Consider the following 14,651-nt stretch of genomic DNA (forward strand, 5'->3'; position numbering starts at 1 on the left):
AACAACATCTAATTGTGTGGTGCAGGAGAGAGAGAACAAGACAGAGTACTAAATAATTTTCAAGTCTCTCTTCACACCCAGGTTTGCCCCAGGGTGATTGACCTACCCACTCCCCTGTGGCTCACACTCGGAAGGACAGGACTGCATGCTGCATCTTCAGACAACTCACTGAAAGCTGAGAGAACAGAGTAGAAAGAAAAGAAAGCAGGCAGGTCTCCCTTCACTTAAAAAAAAAATAAGTTTAATGTGCATGTTCTCTCTCTTAAGTGTTTACTATCTGTGGCCTGCATGGGAGAAGATTCCTTTCCAGGAAACTGTCAAGCTACAAATGTGATACTTTTAAAAGAAGATTTTAGCAATGCTTCTGATAAGAGTACATATAGGAACACCATCAAAACTGATCTTCTTGAGATTTCATTGATGCTTAGAGTATTTTGTTTGAAATATTAGACATTCCTTAGACAGAACTATGAGGCTTGTTTTTTAGCAAGACAATCAAGGTTTTATGCTTTTAATCACCATCTGTTGTTCAGTAAATGTCAAATTGTTCCTAATGCTATCTCTTAGCATACGGTTTTTTAATTTGATTTTGTACTCTCTGTTCATTACTGGCAATTCAGGGCTTGTCGTATAAGATTTTCATTTCTTATTCTGTCTTGATTTCAGTTATTAACAAATATACATATGCATTTGTACACAGGCAGACACACCAAATATGTGCAAACTTTCCGGAGATGTAGAGGAACACAGAAAGCATATTAACATGTTGTCACAGTGGTCACAGTCACTGTAGTGCCCACAAGGAATACAAAAAGAACAGATCTCTGGAGGACTGCTGAAAATCAAGATTGTCACACTGCGTCTTTCAATAAAAAAAAGATCAAAAGGCATTTTGACTGAGCATACTCTGCGTGTTACGGCAAGGTTCAGAGTTCAACCAGGAGGATGCTTTCCGAGCCACAAAAAAGAATAAATCAGCTGTTGACTCTGAAGTTTGTTTGGATAGCACACCCTAAAACACCAAGTGAATCCAAGATGCTTGGGTCGAGGGATTATATAAGAGAAAGTTTTCTTCTAATCACAGCAGAGAAAGCAAATGAGAAAATGAACTGCCCTTTGTTGAGCTGCTGCAAATGTCAGCAGAGGAAGCAGAAATTCTATCCTGCTCTGTGATCCTGGATAACAGGTCACCTACTAGTGATAAGTTAAATAACAGGAACACGTTGCTTTACTAAAGAGTTTTACAATACTTCAGGACTCCTTTTTTGCAGAATTTTATTTCTAGTTATCAAGGAGCGATGAAATACTTTTCAGCCATTAACATGCTGTTAACAGTCTGAGCTCTATATGACACATCTGGCTGCTTGGGTCAATTCTGAAATATTCTACAAAACCATGGGAAACCACATTGTAAAGCTAATTGGGACAGATTAAAGGTGCAAGATTAGAAATACAGAAAATTAATGTAGGTTACTGTAAAAAGCATCCTAACTAGTTGGGCTACTACTGTTTAGAATCTTGAGAGGTATAAACTGATGAAAAAGAAAGCAAGTTGTTTTATGACTATACATAACAAGAGCCTAGGCAAAATTAACCTTTGAAATGCCTGAATTAGTGTCAAGGCAAATTCCTGAAGTCATGGCTGTAAATTGGAATAGGGATAGCTTATTGCTGAGTCATCAAGCAGGAGAAGTCACAGACAGGACCTGAGCAGAATCTCCACCATCACAGTAGATCATTTAGGCCAGTGCCAGCACCACAGCATTTAAACTGAAAGGAGCCAGTGAGACATAGTAACGTTTTTATATGGTGAAGGGGAAAGAAGCATGAAGCAGTGAAGTTTCTCAGAAACAGCCAAACATCCCTTACAACTGTTCCTTGTTAAACATACAACAGGTCATCAGATTAAAAGAAAAGGCAAGTGATGTGCCATAAAACACGGACAGGTGACAATATCCTTTGCACACCACAAATGTTTAGGGATGTGGTTTAGTGGGCATGGTATTGATGAGTTGACAGTTGGACTAGATGATCTTAGTGGTCTTTTTGACTTTATTTACTCTATAATGCTATGAAATAGTGTGACAAGTACACCAGACTCTGTTTGCTTGCCCAAGGACGTTGGCTGGTTTATTCAGGATGCAGCAATGTGTTCTCCCTCCTCCCCACTGCCACCAGGTGTTGGTGGCTCCAGCTAAAGGCAGTTGGCAGGCAGAAGTCCTACAACACCTCAGTAGTGCTACTATTAAGTTTTTAAGCCTGCGCAGCTTTATACTGTAAGCTTGCACAAAAATTTGGCCCCAGTTGAAATCTTGCACCTATTCTACATTAAATTTTCAGAAGTCTTCCTGAGACGGCTGAGCGCTGTGATGGCTTTTGAAATGAGAACTGATAAGGGCTGAGTTGGGAAACAAAAAGGAAAAGGAGGTGGGAAGACCAATACTAGTGACATTGCCTAGGAAGAAACAAAAAGATTTTAGCATGATCGATACATTGGGATTTGCAGAAATTATTCAGGTGAGAAAAAAAATGGTTGTTTGATGTTCAGTGGCAGAGGAAGGAAAGAGGGCTTCAGAGGGGCTACTAACAGCTCCATTTTGTCTGCATTAAGCTTATGCTGATGGTTTCAAAAGCATAATTGCTTCTAAAATAGTCAAATTATGCATTATGAATACATTATCTCATGCATTTAGCCTTCTTTTTCTGCTGACAAATAATTCACAAAACAATCCTGATTTCTGCAAATGTATCCACTCAAAGCTCAGAAATTAGTCTAAAAACAGATCTTTAAAGCACTGAAACAAACACCTCCGCTAGTTCAGCTACATTAGTAGGTCAGATGGACCTTTCGTTAGATATTTTTTCTTGCTGTCTCTCTCTCACACACACACACACATACACACACACATAAGTCAGTACCTACTACACAGTCTCTATATTATGGCAGCCTCCTGAACGTTTCTCAGCTTACAACAGCAATTGCCATGGAAATGTTGTGACAATCCCCTCGAGGCAAATGAGTGGTCTACACAACAGCATTTCTGAGCTCAAGAGGTCCCTTTTCAAGGCTATATTGAATTGAGTAAGTCACACCATTACCGAGGCAGTCTCAAGACTGGCAGTGCAAAACTATACAGTGATCTGCCAGCCTTAATCGCTTTTCAGCTCTATGCAGCAGCCTTCTGGAAGTTCTGAGACATGCTTTTCCAACAGTTGTGCAGTATAACTGAAGCATTCATTGTTAAGAGGCTGTTTTCAATTTTTCTTAGCAGTCCCTTTTGTAGCAGGGTCAGCTTTTTAGGGAGGGTTAACTCTCCTTCGCTGTCAAAAGGACCCCAGTTTCCAAGAAAAAGATCCCACAAAATAAAAAGAATTCAATGGGCTATTTAAATAAAGTAGTAACATATTATCATAACTCTTTAGTTCTGTCCTTGTTCAGGACAGCTAAACTCATCTCCCACTTCATGCAGCTTTCAGGTATGAATCTTTTAGGGTCTACGAATTCTCTTTATCCTTTCCATTCTTTGGCTCTTCACATCTTTTCTCCTCCCAAGGTCTCTCTGTCATTTGTTTGATACATAGATATTAAAAAATAGTGCATGTCATGACCTATTGCATACCATCACCTTCCCACCACACTGGAACTGGTATAATCTACCCCACTTCAGAATATTGTCTTTTATGTGTGAATTTTATACTGGAGAGACTTAAGCTTTTAGTTATTGCTTCTAGGCAATGCACCTGGCAAAACAAATTTCAGGAACATTTCAACTTGGGAAGGGGATCTTGCTGGTTATACAGCCTGCCTGCAAGCTCTAAGTTCATGTCGTTTACACTCGGTATCCATCTCCTGGAATGGAGGATAGTCTACATCCGAGGTTTGGTTTAATGACATCTCTCACTGTAAGGGGATTAACTGAATATAAAAAGTGTGAGAGTGACAATCTGGGAATGTAGAAGACTTGCTCAGGGACAGAAATGACAGTGTAAGTAAGAACATGACAAGGACTTCAGTTCACAGCACATAACAGTGCTAAGTTTGAGGGGTCATGCCTGTAGGAATTGTACACATTCACTCCACCCTGACATCTTTGCTAATGTGACTAACAGGACTGAGTATTTTGGTGACAATGGTGATGTGGTGATAACTGTTTCTGCAGAAACCAAATTACAAAGATCTAATTTCATATAAGCCACCAAATGGCCATTTCCACAACCACAGCCCTTGGCATTTACAGGGAGGTCTTATTCACGATGCCCTTTCACCCTTTTCATCCCAGTTAGGAAATGATCATTATAGATCCCATTTTTAGAAGAGAAGAAACAATAACAACCTATGTGAATAACCTGCCCAAGAGGAAATAGTTCTTACAATTCATTCTCAGGGCATGTCACCTGGGCAGTTCCTCTCCACCAAAGAGACTTCAATACCTACATCCCTGAGTTGGTCAGACCCAAGACAGTCATGACAAGTTCCACAATCTATGTGCAAGGCATTCACTCATCCTGCCCAAATCTTAGATTGTCCTTGAGAGTCTCATTGCTAATGTTATAATGCATACTGGAAAATAAATGTACATATCTCATTGATTACTGGAACGACTGTAATAAAATTTCTTCCTCGTGCCTTTCTGTTGTCTTTCTTAGTTCTGCACATGTAATTTTCCACTCTATTGTACTTTCTCTGAACTCTGCTTTGAAGAGCTTTTCCATTTACTGAAATACTAAAAAGGCACAACAGTTTATTTGCACTTCCATTGTGCCTGCCTTCCTTCGAAGAATATCAACACAAATTACAAGCATTAGTGATTTTAGCCTCAATTCACTCCAGCAATATAATCGCTAGCCTACAGATGAGAAAACTAAAATGTGACTTGACCAAAGTCACATAGAAAATTCACTCCGGAAATTAGGGGTGTCTCAAGTATGCTGGAGGCCATAGGTACCACGAGCACGTGCACCAGAGAAATGCTGTGCATGCAATGAGACCAGCTGCTGAGAAAGGGGTGAGGATTTACTCCATATGAGTCTCTAGTCATGTAATGCTACGGCTCAGGAAGTCTGACCTATATTGGCAGCTAAGGGCTGCTTTAGAAGGAAAGGCTCAGAACCTAAGCCTTGATGTACTTACTATAAGTTAAGCCAGCACTGCCAAAAGCAAAAGGCTCTACATACAGGTTCCCGCCTGCCTAAATTTTAGACTAAAATGAAGAAAATGACTTGCATAACACCAAAAGCTTTCATTTCATTTTTTTTTCTCCTCTTGTCAATATCATCCCATGATACAAACAACTTATCTGCGCCAGGTAAAGCTTTTAATGATCCACTAAAACAAATTTCATAAAGTAATGCGTCACTTCTCTGTTTGGGGATTGTTGCTTTCTGGTGGATTTTTTTCCCCTTTTAGAGCAAGGAGAAAAAGCAATATAGGAATCAGCTGCTCTTATAGCAGCATATGCAATATACCAGTCTATAGTTTTTCTGACCCTAACTCTCACCAGTTGGCAGCAAACAATGCCATTAGACTATTAGAATAGAGTCCAGGTTGCTGATACTTGAGTCTAATTTAAACTTGAAATATTGGGTGTAAGATGAAGCTGTCCTACCAAATATTTTCAGTCACTAGCAAGTGTGGAAATGTGAAGACTTTGAAAGGGAGATTATCTTTCCAACTCAGCTGACCAAATAGGTGGGCTACATAAATTTTCAGAAGTTTATCAGAAACAACTAATTCATTCCCAAGTGCTTACATAGAGAATATCCTTATAAAAACTTAGATTCTTACTCTAGGATTGCTATACAAGTAGCTTGAAATTTAAGTTGATGTTAAATACAATAAACTAGAATGACTAGGCCTTACTTTATCTTTCTTATCTATTAAGTTGTGTTTTACTTTTACTTCAAGGAAAGCGTAGTCCAAAATTATTTCTGTAGAAGTCAAAATTGAGTTTCTATTCATATTATTACTGAATAGACATCAGTATCTATTCAGTAAAAATGATTATGTAGCCGACTTTCTTAACACAAATATTGTCGGTGCTGAATTTTCAGTCCTCCTTTTACAGTGTTAAGAGCCACAGAGAATGAAGTGTCATATTCTTCTTATAGCTGAATTCACACTGTGCTCGTTATATAAGTTGTCTGCTCACACATCAGAAATAGAGCTATCCTGAAAATGTAGGTGAATAATAGATTTGATAAAATATGTTGTTTTCATGCGATAGAAAGTATGTAAATTTGATTTTCATTTATTTGACATTTCGTCTGAAAAAAACAGGAATGAAACTTTCCAAATGGCACAACATTTCATTTCAGCATTTTCAAAAGGAATCTTTTCTGCATTTTTTATTTTAAAATGAGTTTTTCATATCAAAATTGACCTCATTTAAAAATAAGGAGATTCAACCGTATATGGAACATGTGCTTTTAGTTGACTACACATTTTAGTTATGTCAGTGTGGAACAAATTGTATCATTTTTGGGTCCCTGCATCTTCTCTACTGCCATCCCCAGCCACACCACTATAGAGGAGGAAAAACACTCCAGTGTGATATTAGTTGAGCTAGGTGTTTTTTCCCCATTATTTTTTGGCTCAGCCCTCAAACTGTGAATTCTGTACATTATTTTTTCTCATCGGGAACAAATCATTGGGTTAGATTCATTTCATCCAACTTAAGTTCCTCTGAATGCAACAGTAAATATCAGGCACTTACAAGATATGCAAGATGCAAGGTGTCTACACATGAAACGAGCTTGCAAGAAGCCAACTGAATACAGCTAATGGAGTCTAGAGAGATAATGAGGATGACCTGGAGGAAACACATGCATCTGAACAGCTGAGGAAATCTTGAGTTTCGCTGACCATGATGACTGAAGACCACACATTCGGAGCTTCTCTTGATCACTGTGTAGGCAACTACACATACAACTAGCTTAGATTTAACACATTCTCTAGATTGACAAAGTTGCACTAAAAAAATTATGTTCCATCTAATTAATGTGGATTTACTGTACACTAGCAAATGTGAATTTTGAATATTCACATCAAACTCAGCATACTGTGAGAACCATGAATAAAATACAACCAGTCACATCAAGTACTTCATGAGCTTTTTGATAACATTTCCCTAAAAAAGAAAAGTGAGTTTGTTTCTGTAATTAAAGTACTCATGCCAAATTAATTGCTGTGCTAAAACAAAACTACCCATTACAGCACTTAGTTTCACTCCTGGAAGCTTAAGCAGTGTTCTGACTGGCACCTGGGAGGTTGAAATTGTCATGTTTAGGCTGCCCAATGTAATGTCTGAATGAGGAGGCTGATTTCCCCAGGTTCCCTGAATAAATCACAGAGAAAGAACAAAAGGAACCAACCCCTTCCAACCCTACAGATGTTTTGAATTATTAGTAAATTTGTTCACTCACTCTCGTGGGAGAAATTAGGACTATGTGAGATGTCCTCAATTATCATGGCTTTCAGATAGGGAACCCTCACCCATCTATAACTGCTGTAGGAAAAAGTCCTACTCTTACACATCTCAGACATCTCTGGATCTAAACAACATTGTGGTCTAAGTGACATTCTCCTTCACCACAAATTTCCCAGATCTCCAATTACCCATGCACATTGAAAAGGACCTCTGTTTTGAATCTAAGCATTTATTGCCCACCCAAAACTCTATTGCCATCCAGGATTAGGCAGACAGGTGACGTTCAGGAGACTCAGTCTCGTTTTTTTCTCATCCGGCAGAAATTCCATGGGAAGCAAAATGTCCCTCTTGCTGAAAAGGCTTTTTGATGGAAGCAGAAAAAGGTAATGTACTGATTTAACGGTTATATTTGAAATTCACTTCAGTGTGCTGGGTCTTGTTCCCCCCACAATTGCCTCCCCCTTGTCTGGATTGAACAATCCCCCTGATGTGACTGCGGAGGTCCTTGAGATGTGCACCATATTTGGGACAAAATAATGCTATTATCATACAAATGATGCTGAAGAGCTGCCTCTGTTGTGCAGGCTACACTACAAAATGAATGAAAAAAAAAAAAAAAGATTAGATTCTGTGAGATCCTTCCTTGCAGGAACAATGTATTGTAAAGCAGATTTGCTTCATTTCCTTCAAAATCCCTCAGATAATGCAGGACAACGCTTTTCAATGGTTCCCACTATATGCACTGCGTGTCTAAGTAAATGGGAACATGGTACACTTCAGAAATCATTGTAAAGAATTACTGTTTATCTGGATAAGGAAGGGTAGGCTTGAGACCTGATTATGCCTACTGATCCAAATGCATTGAAAACTCTGTTCTCATTTTCACATTCCTCAAGTAGCAAAACTTGACATCTGTGCAAAAACTGTCCTGCCGAACAAAAAATATGGCTGCTGGTGCAACTAAAAGGGCTGGAGTTTGTTGCTAATGAAACTTTCCCCACATTTTTATCTGTCTTTCAGAAGAGTTTGCAGTTATTGTGTTTTGTTTTTTTTTTAAGTTCCCACAGGAAATCTCGGTGGTTTTATCTGCACTTTGAGGGTCATGTAAAAGGTTGGGGCGTGTTTGAATGCCAAAGAAATTATTCAAAATGCAGATTTGTAAATGAGAGCAATTATTTACTCAGAACAATTGAGCCTGGGCATAAAAGCCAGGAAGCACATATGCAGCAAGAGGGCTAGATGCCAGCTCTATGTGCTCGTTGCCTATCGGGGTGTCTCCATAGCCATATCTCTCAGCCAGTTACATTGAGGCATGAGGATTTTCAGTAACTCACAGGCTCTGACTGCTGCAGGGCTCTTTGCATCCTGAGGTCTGTGTGATTGTCATAGTCCATGTAAATACGGCAGCAGGGATATGTCACCTTGCACCTGGACCCCTGCTCCTGCCTGAAATTTGCGGTACTGGTTCTGATTGCTCTTATATCTCTTTAAAACTAAAGCTGCCACAGTCACAGTTATCTTATATGACTTGATGGTATCCTGGCAACAACCTTTGTTAAAGGACAGCAACACTGAATTTTCCTAAACAGCCTTTCCCATCCTGTACAATCTCACATGCATGCACAGAACACGCCTGCGATCTCCCTGGAATTATTGTATCTGTTTCATGTAGAGAAATGCTGAAATCAATTGTTTGGTCATTTGTGTAGTGAAATCTGTCGTCAACTGTAGTATGCAGCAGGCTGCAAATCATGCTGATATCATTATGCACAAAGAGCAGGTATTGAAATGATAGAGCATTCAGCTCTGCCTCCGAGAGATACCCCACTGCACAAAGTAGAGTCATATAATTGTTTAGAATGGAGGGGTACATTTTCAGAGTGCTTTGCTCAGCAGTTTATTCTCCTGACTCTGATTAAAGTTAATGGGAGTCGTGCAGCTGAAACCCCATGGATTGCACATGGTTTGATGACACAATACAGCTGCAAACGAAGGCAGGATTGTGAAGAGTCAGGTACAAAGTGGCAATTTTTCTCCATTTAACCATCATCTTTTTTTCAGCTCTCAGCACATTAACCACTTTTCTGCTGATCATGCCTGCAATGTCTAAAATCAAGCAGTGCTCTTTGGAGCAACCTGTTTCCATAGTGAGTGCAGTTACTAGTACCTACTGTAATGTCTATCCTGTGTTTTGTTCCCTCAAGTAGGAGGTTTTACAATGTGCACTAATGCAGGAGGGTTTTTGTTCTGTTGTAGACTACTCACAAAGTAATCCTTCAACAAGAGACATCAAATATCAGGTTGGATATTTGGAAAAATTTCTTCTCAGAAAGAATGGTAATGCATTGGAACAGGCTGCCCAGAGAATCATGGAGTCTCCATTCCTGGAAGTGAACCATATAGGTGTGGAACTGAGGGACATGGTTAGTGGGCACGGTGGTGATGGGCTGACAGTTGGACTACATGATTCTAGTGCTCTTTTCCTACCTCAATGATTCTACAATTCTAAGTACAATTGGCTTGGAAGGGAATGTTCCAGAAATGCTACCACTAAATTCTGTTAGGTGCAGTAGTGGTGTTTTTCAACATATGAAATAAACTTGTGTGTTTTAGGGTTACAACACACTTCTTGCCAAAAGTACTTCACAAAACTTGTTTTACAAGCTGTAAACACAAACTAGTTATTTAAAGGAAAAATGTGTTAAAATCTTACTTAATAGAGTATTTAAGTGCCAGAGAACTTTGGTTGAGCCTTATTTCTCTTGAAGACTATGAGCCCAGAAACCCTTTAGTTTAGGACATCCTGTCCAATACCCCACCACAGGTTGGCAGTGGAAAAATTTCTACGTCATATTTTCCAGATTCATTTCTCATACAACATGATTTCCTAGGCTATAAAAATGTATATCCATGACCTGCTTCTGAGTCAGAAATTCCAGTGGCGGAAGCTGAAGCTAAATACTGAAAAACCTATAATACTAAATAACAAAGAATATGGAACCAAGATAGACTGCTGGCCAACTACACAGTGCTTTCTTCCTCCCTTGCTCTGCTCTGAACCTCTCTATGAGTATTTCTTCACTACATCAATATGAAAGAGGTGAGGAAGTTCTCACTGATGTGGACCAGTGTCAGTTTGTGCCATTTGAGCTCAACTCTATTTCCCTTCTAATCTAGATAAAGCTAGGTTGTTTTTGGAGGGTTGCAAAATGCATTTTTTGTAATCTGCTTATGAATACACATTTCTATCCCCAGGAGGTGAATACATGCACTTAAAAAACCACTGATTTACAAATCTAGCTATATTAAAATGCTCATAGGAAAGCTGCTTTGCAACAGAAAGAAATTCTCTGCTCATACTTTTCGATGTGGAGAAAGGAAGAGGAAACAATGGTTAAAACAAAAAAGCAAGAGAAGATCCTTTTTTTTTTTTTTGTCTCCAGGTTCTTAAGCTGTGAACATTGTCCCACTTTCTGGACATCAGGCTAGAAGATCAGAACAACAAAAAAATAATTGCCATCCTTCCTGAACTCGATTCTGTGCCTGCAGAGGCACCTCTGAATCTCTCTGGATCTCTTCTCTTACTGGAATTACAAAGGAAAAAGCAGAAATTAGTATGAGCTAAGGGAAAGAGAAAATACTTTCTATCTCCCACAGAGAACAGACACACAGTTAAAGCCCCGAGGCCCTTGATAAGAAGACATGAAAGAATCGCTTCCAAAACATAATCCGGTTCCCAAAGATTTGCACTAAGAAATCCCTGCAGGAGCTGGCGGTGCCAGAAGCACTACCAATTCCCATTCCAGTTCCTATCCTGTGTGACAGGGCGCAGTGTGAAGCTACACAGAGTGCACCCCAAAGTTTCTAAGGGAGTCATGTTGCTTGAAGGGAAAAGACCCCAGTAGATTTCTCAAGGAAGGGGGAGATGTAAAAGAAAAGCTTTGCAGATAAAAAGATCTTTCACAACTTCCAGCTAACTTTCTCTTCTTCCCCATTTATAAAGGCACAGAATCTATCGTGAATATGAGGAAGGCTATTATATTTTCCCCTTCTTTGCATTGAGGTTTCCATGCTAAATTACTGTAGTGAAAGACTCCGAGGTCCGCAGATAAAAGGCACTATATGAAGAGCTAATCATTATTATTTCCATTTAAAAGAGCCAAAAAATATCTCCCCCCTTTAAAACAAACCTAAAATGGGGGGTGCAGGAAATGTTAAAACAAGGTGCATTTGATCTCTCCAAACTTTCCTAAGTTCCAAAGAGTCAGCGTCTTTAACGTCACTGTTTCTTGGGGGTATTTTTCATCACAATAAAACGATTCAGCAGAGAATGTTTCCATTCAAAACATTTCAAATTGCTTTCCTGTCAAATGTATAAAATGTCCTGCATTATGCATTAGAAGGATTTGTACCTCAGCTTTGCTAACATAAACAGTATTTCCAGCACAGGCAACTAATAGAACAGGTTAATGCTTTGGGGTCTGTTCATAATACAGATGGTAATGATTTGTGCTGCTTGTGTATGTGCTTCCCACATAAACATGAAGATCTGAGTTCTCCTATGTCAATCTTTCTAATGCTGATCTTCTCTCGCACAGGCAATTACACCACCTCTGTCTTTCCAGAGTTTTCTTTGGCTTGTCCTGGTTACATATCAGGAGATAAATCTTTGAGTCATATGGATGCATGCAAAATTAGCCAGGAACCTTGCAGGTTATCAAGGCTATGGCCCATCAGGTAGAGCCATGAAAAGTATTCCCATCTCTGTTTGCAGAGTGGCCAGCACAGGGGAAAGGCTCAGGAAGTAAATAGTCACATTAACATAGCCTGCTGTCCAAGTGCTCATTTTAGCAGCATGCTAAAAGAGCTATCTGGTTTTTACCTTCAAAAAGCTGTCTATTTTGCCAAATGAAAGAGAGCAGAGAGAACTCTGCCTTTGGTGCAAGAGGCACTGGCAACTTTACATCTTCTTTATTTAGGGCCAGCACTCAAGTGTCATTATAAGGAGCTGCACCACAAGGCACAGACATATCGTTGGTTTTCCATGCAATACAGGGAGACCTGAGCTTCTAAAAGGATGATGCAGAACAACTGTCATGCTGAGACAGCCAGAAAGAAATGCCAAAGGCTGAAGTCTCCTAGACAGTTGTGGCCACAGCCAAATCATGTACAAATTCACATAGCCCTCCACTCCTACAAAAGTATCAGAAGGGAATAACACAGGAGCTGGGTGCAGGGCTTGGCTGCAAATTCTCCACCTCTCCCCCAAAAACTGTATGACTATACAGGCAGGAATGCAATATCTCTGGAGCCTAAAAGAGAATGGCCACCTACTTCTGCTGAGTCTCTCTGATGAAAAGGGAATCCCAGGTCTTTCTGCTGTAATGGATACAGCTTAAGCCTGTTCCATATATACCATTCATGAATATTAGGCACAGCAGTAGACCTTGGAATTCTCCATGTTCTGCTTGGGCTACAGATTTAACCTCCTTTTTGTTTCTCCATTTCTTGATTCCTTAGAGCTCAATGATCTTTAAGTTTTTTTTTCAACCTAAGCCATTCTATTATTCTGTTATTCTATGATCTGGGAATGAGAAAACACTATCTATACATGAAAAGCATTTTCTTATATGTAAATGGTTCTTATGCAGATAAGAGTTAAGTGTGCCTTTGAATCCATTGCAGACAGACCAAAAAAACATTTCCAAGGTCCAGGTTAATAAGGTCATGTATAAAGATTGTCACTGCATCTTTGTCCTGCTCCAATACACAGAATGCTGAGGCAGCTGAGCCTATGGCCTGAGCAGCAGTCATGCTTATCTTTAAAATCTGCTTAATTTGCAGCAGATAAGATTTATGAAAGATTTCCCAGTTTTGAGGGTAGTTAAGTGCTCAAAGAGGCCACCTAGGGAGACTGTCACATTTCCAACATTTGAGGTTTTAAAGAACAGATTACACAAACAGCTGTCGAGGGCAGCTCAGATATGTATGTGATGCTGCCTTCAAGCAGAAGGGTGGACAAAAATATCTCCTTGGATCTCTATCTAGGATTCTTCCACTCTTTTGCACAGCTCCAGCCAGAAGTTTTGTACTTAGATTCTTGTTGAAGAGACACCTCCTGTCATCAGTGGGTCCAGTAGCATTGTCGTCTCTTTCCTTCTCTAGCATAGTATGTCTACTGAAGTCAGAGATGTCTGTGGGATATGACTCGGTCCTGCTGTTCCCTAGGAATCACATGCAGCAGGCAGAAGATAAAGTCTGGGAGCTGCTGTGCTGCTGACCACTTTCCAGCCTCATTGCTGAGGAAGAGCAATGATTTAAAGCCAGCTTTGCCATCACCCATGGCAAAATGCCAAGTACACTCCAACTGGCCTGTAGAATGTAGGCCAGTGGCAGGAGCCGTTCCCTGAAGACTCACAAGAACAGTTGTCCATACAGCTTTGCTTCCCTGTACGTGGTTAACAGCTTGCAAACTGGCAACAACCCAGCAAACAGAGAGGAAGGCAGGATTCCTGCTAGACACACACATTTGGCCTTACACGTGTTCACTTTTACAAAATGTAATGTTGTGATTCTTTAGTTCTGATCTCCCCAAACCCTGCTTGTCTATAAACAAGCACTTCACCCTATAAGAAGCAGAAGTTCTGGTTCTTCAACATCACAAGTTGTTTGGGAGTACTAAAAAGATCATGGCTGCAGGCTCAGCACACTTGTGCTGTTGGTCTTCAGCTCTCAGGGAACAACTATCATGCAGACACAAAAGTGTAAAGACGGAAAGGAAAGCAATCTAATATTTACCGGAGAAAAAGCAATCTTATCCCACAAGATACAAATTTGGGGAATCTTTGTAGCCATATTATCTGCAGATAGCTACTGAAACACTGTTTCCAGCAGAATGTTTACACAGTTGTCAGCAAGCATATTGTTCGCCTACTTTTCAAAGCCAATTTATATGCAGCACACGTAGCAGCATGCATGAAAATTCAGACAAAAACACAGATGCATGCAACAATCCCTGGCCAGATATTGCTGCTGTTTATTGTTTGTTGCTCAGAAGTGCCTAGGAGAGAGAAGGAAGGTAGCAGCCCATTGTGTTTGGCATTGTACCACCTCATGTTAAAATATAGGTATTTTCCACAAGGAACATAAAATCTCTACTTAAGATATAACAGACAGTAAGGGAGTGACATAAGGGAATGAATAATAAGAGAGTTTGTATGTGCC

The sequence above is a fragment of the Phasianus colchicus genome, chromosome 1, assembly GCF_987193195.1.
Source record: "Phasianus colchicus chromosome 1, bPhaCol1.hap1.1, whole genome shotgun sequence".
Classification (NCBI taxonomy): Eukaryota; Metazoa; Chordata; class Aves; order Galliformes; family Phasianidae; genus Phasianus; species Phasianus colchicus.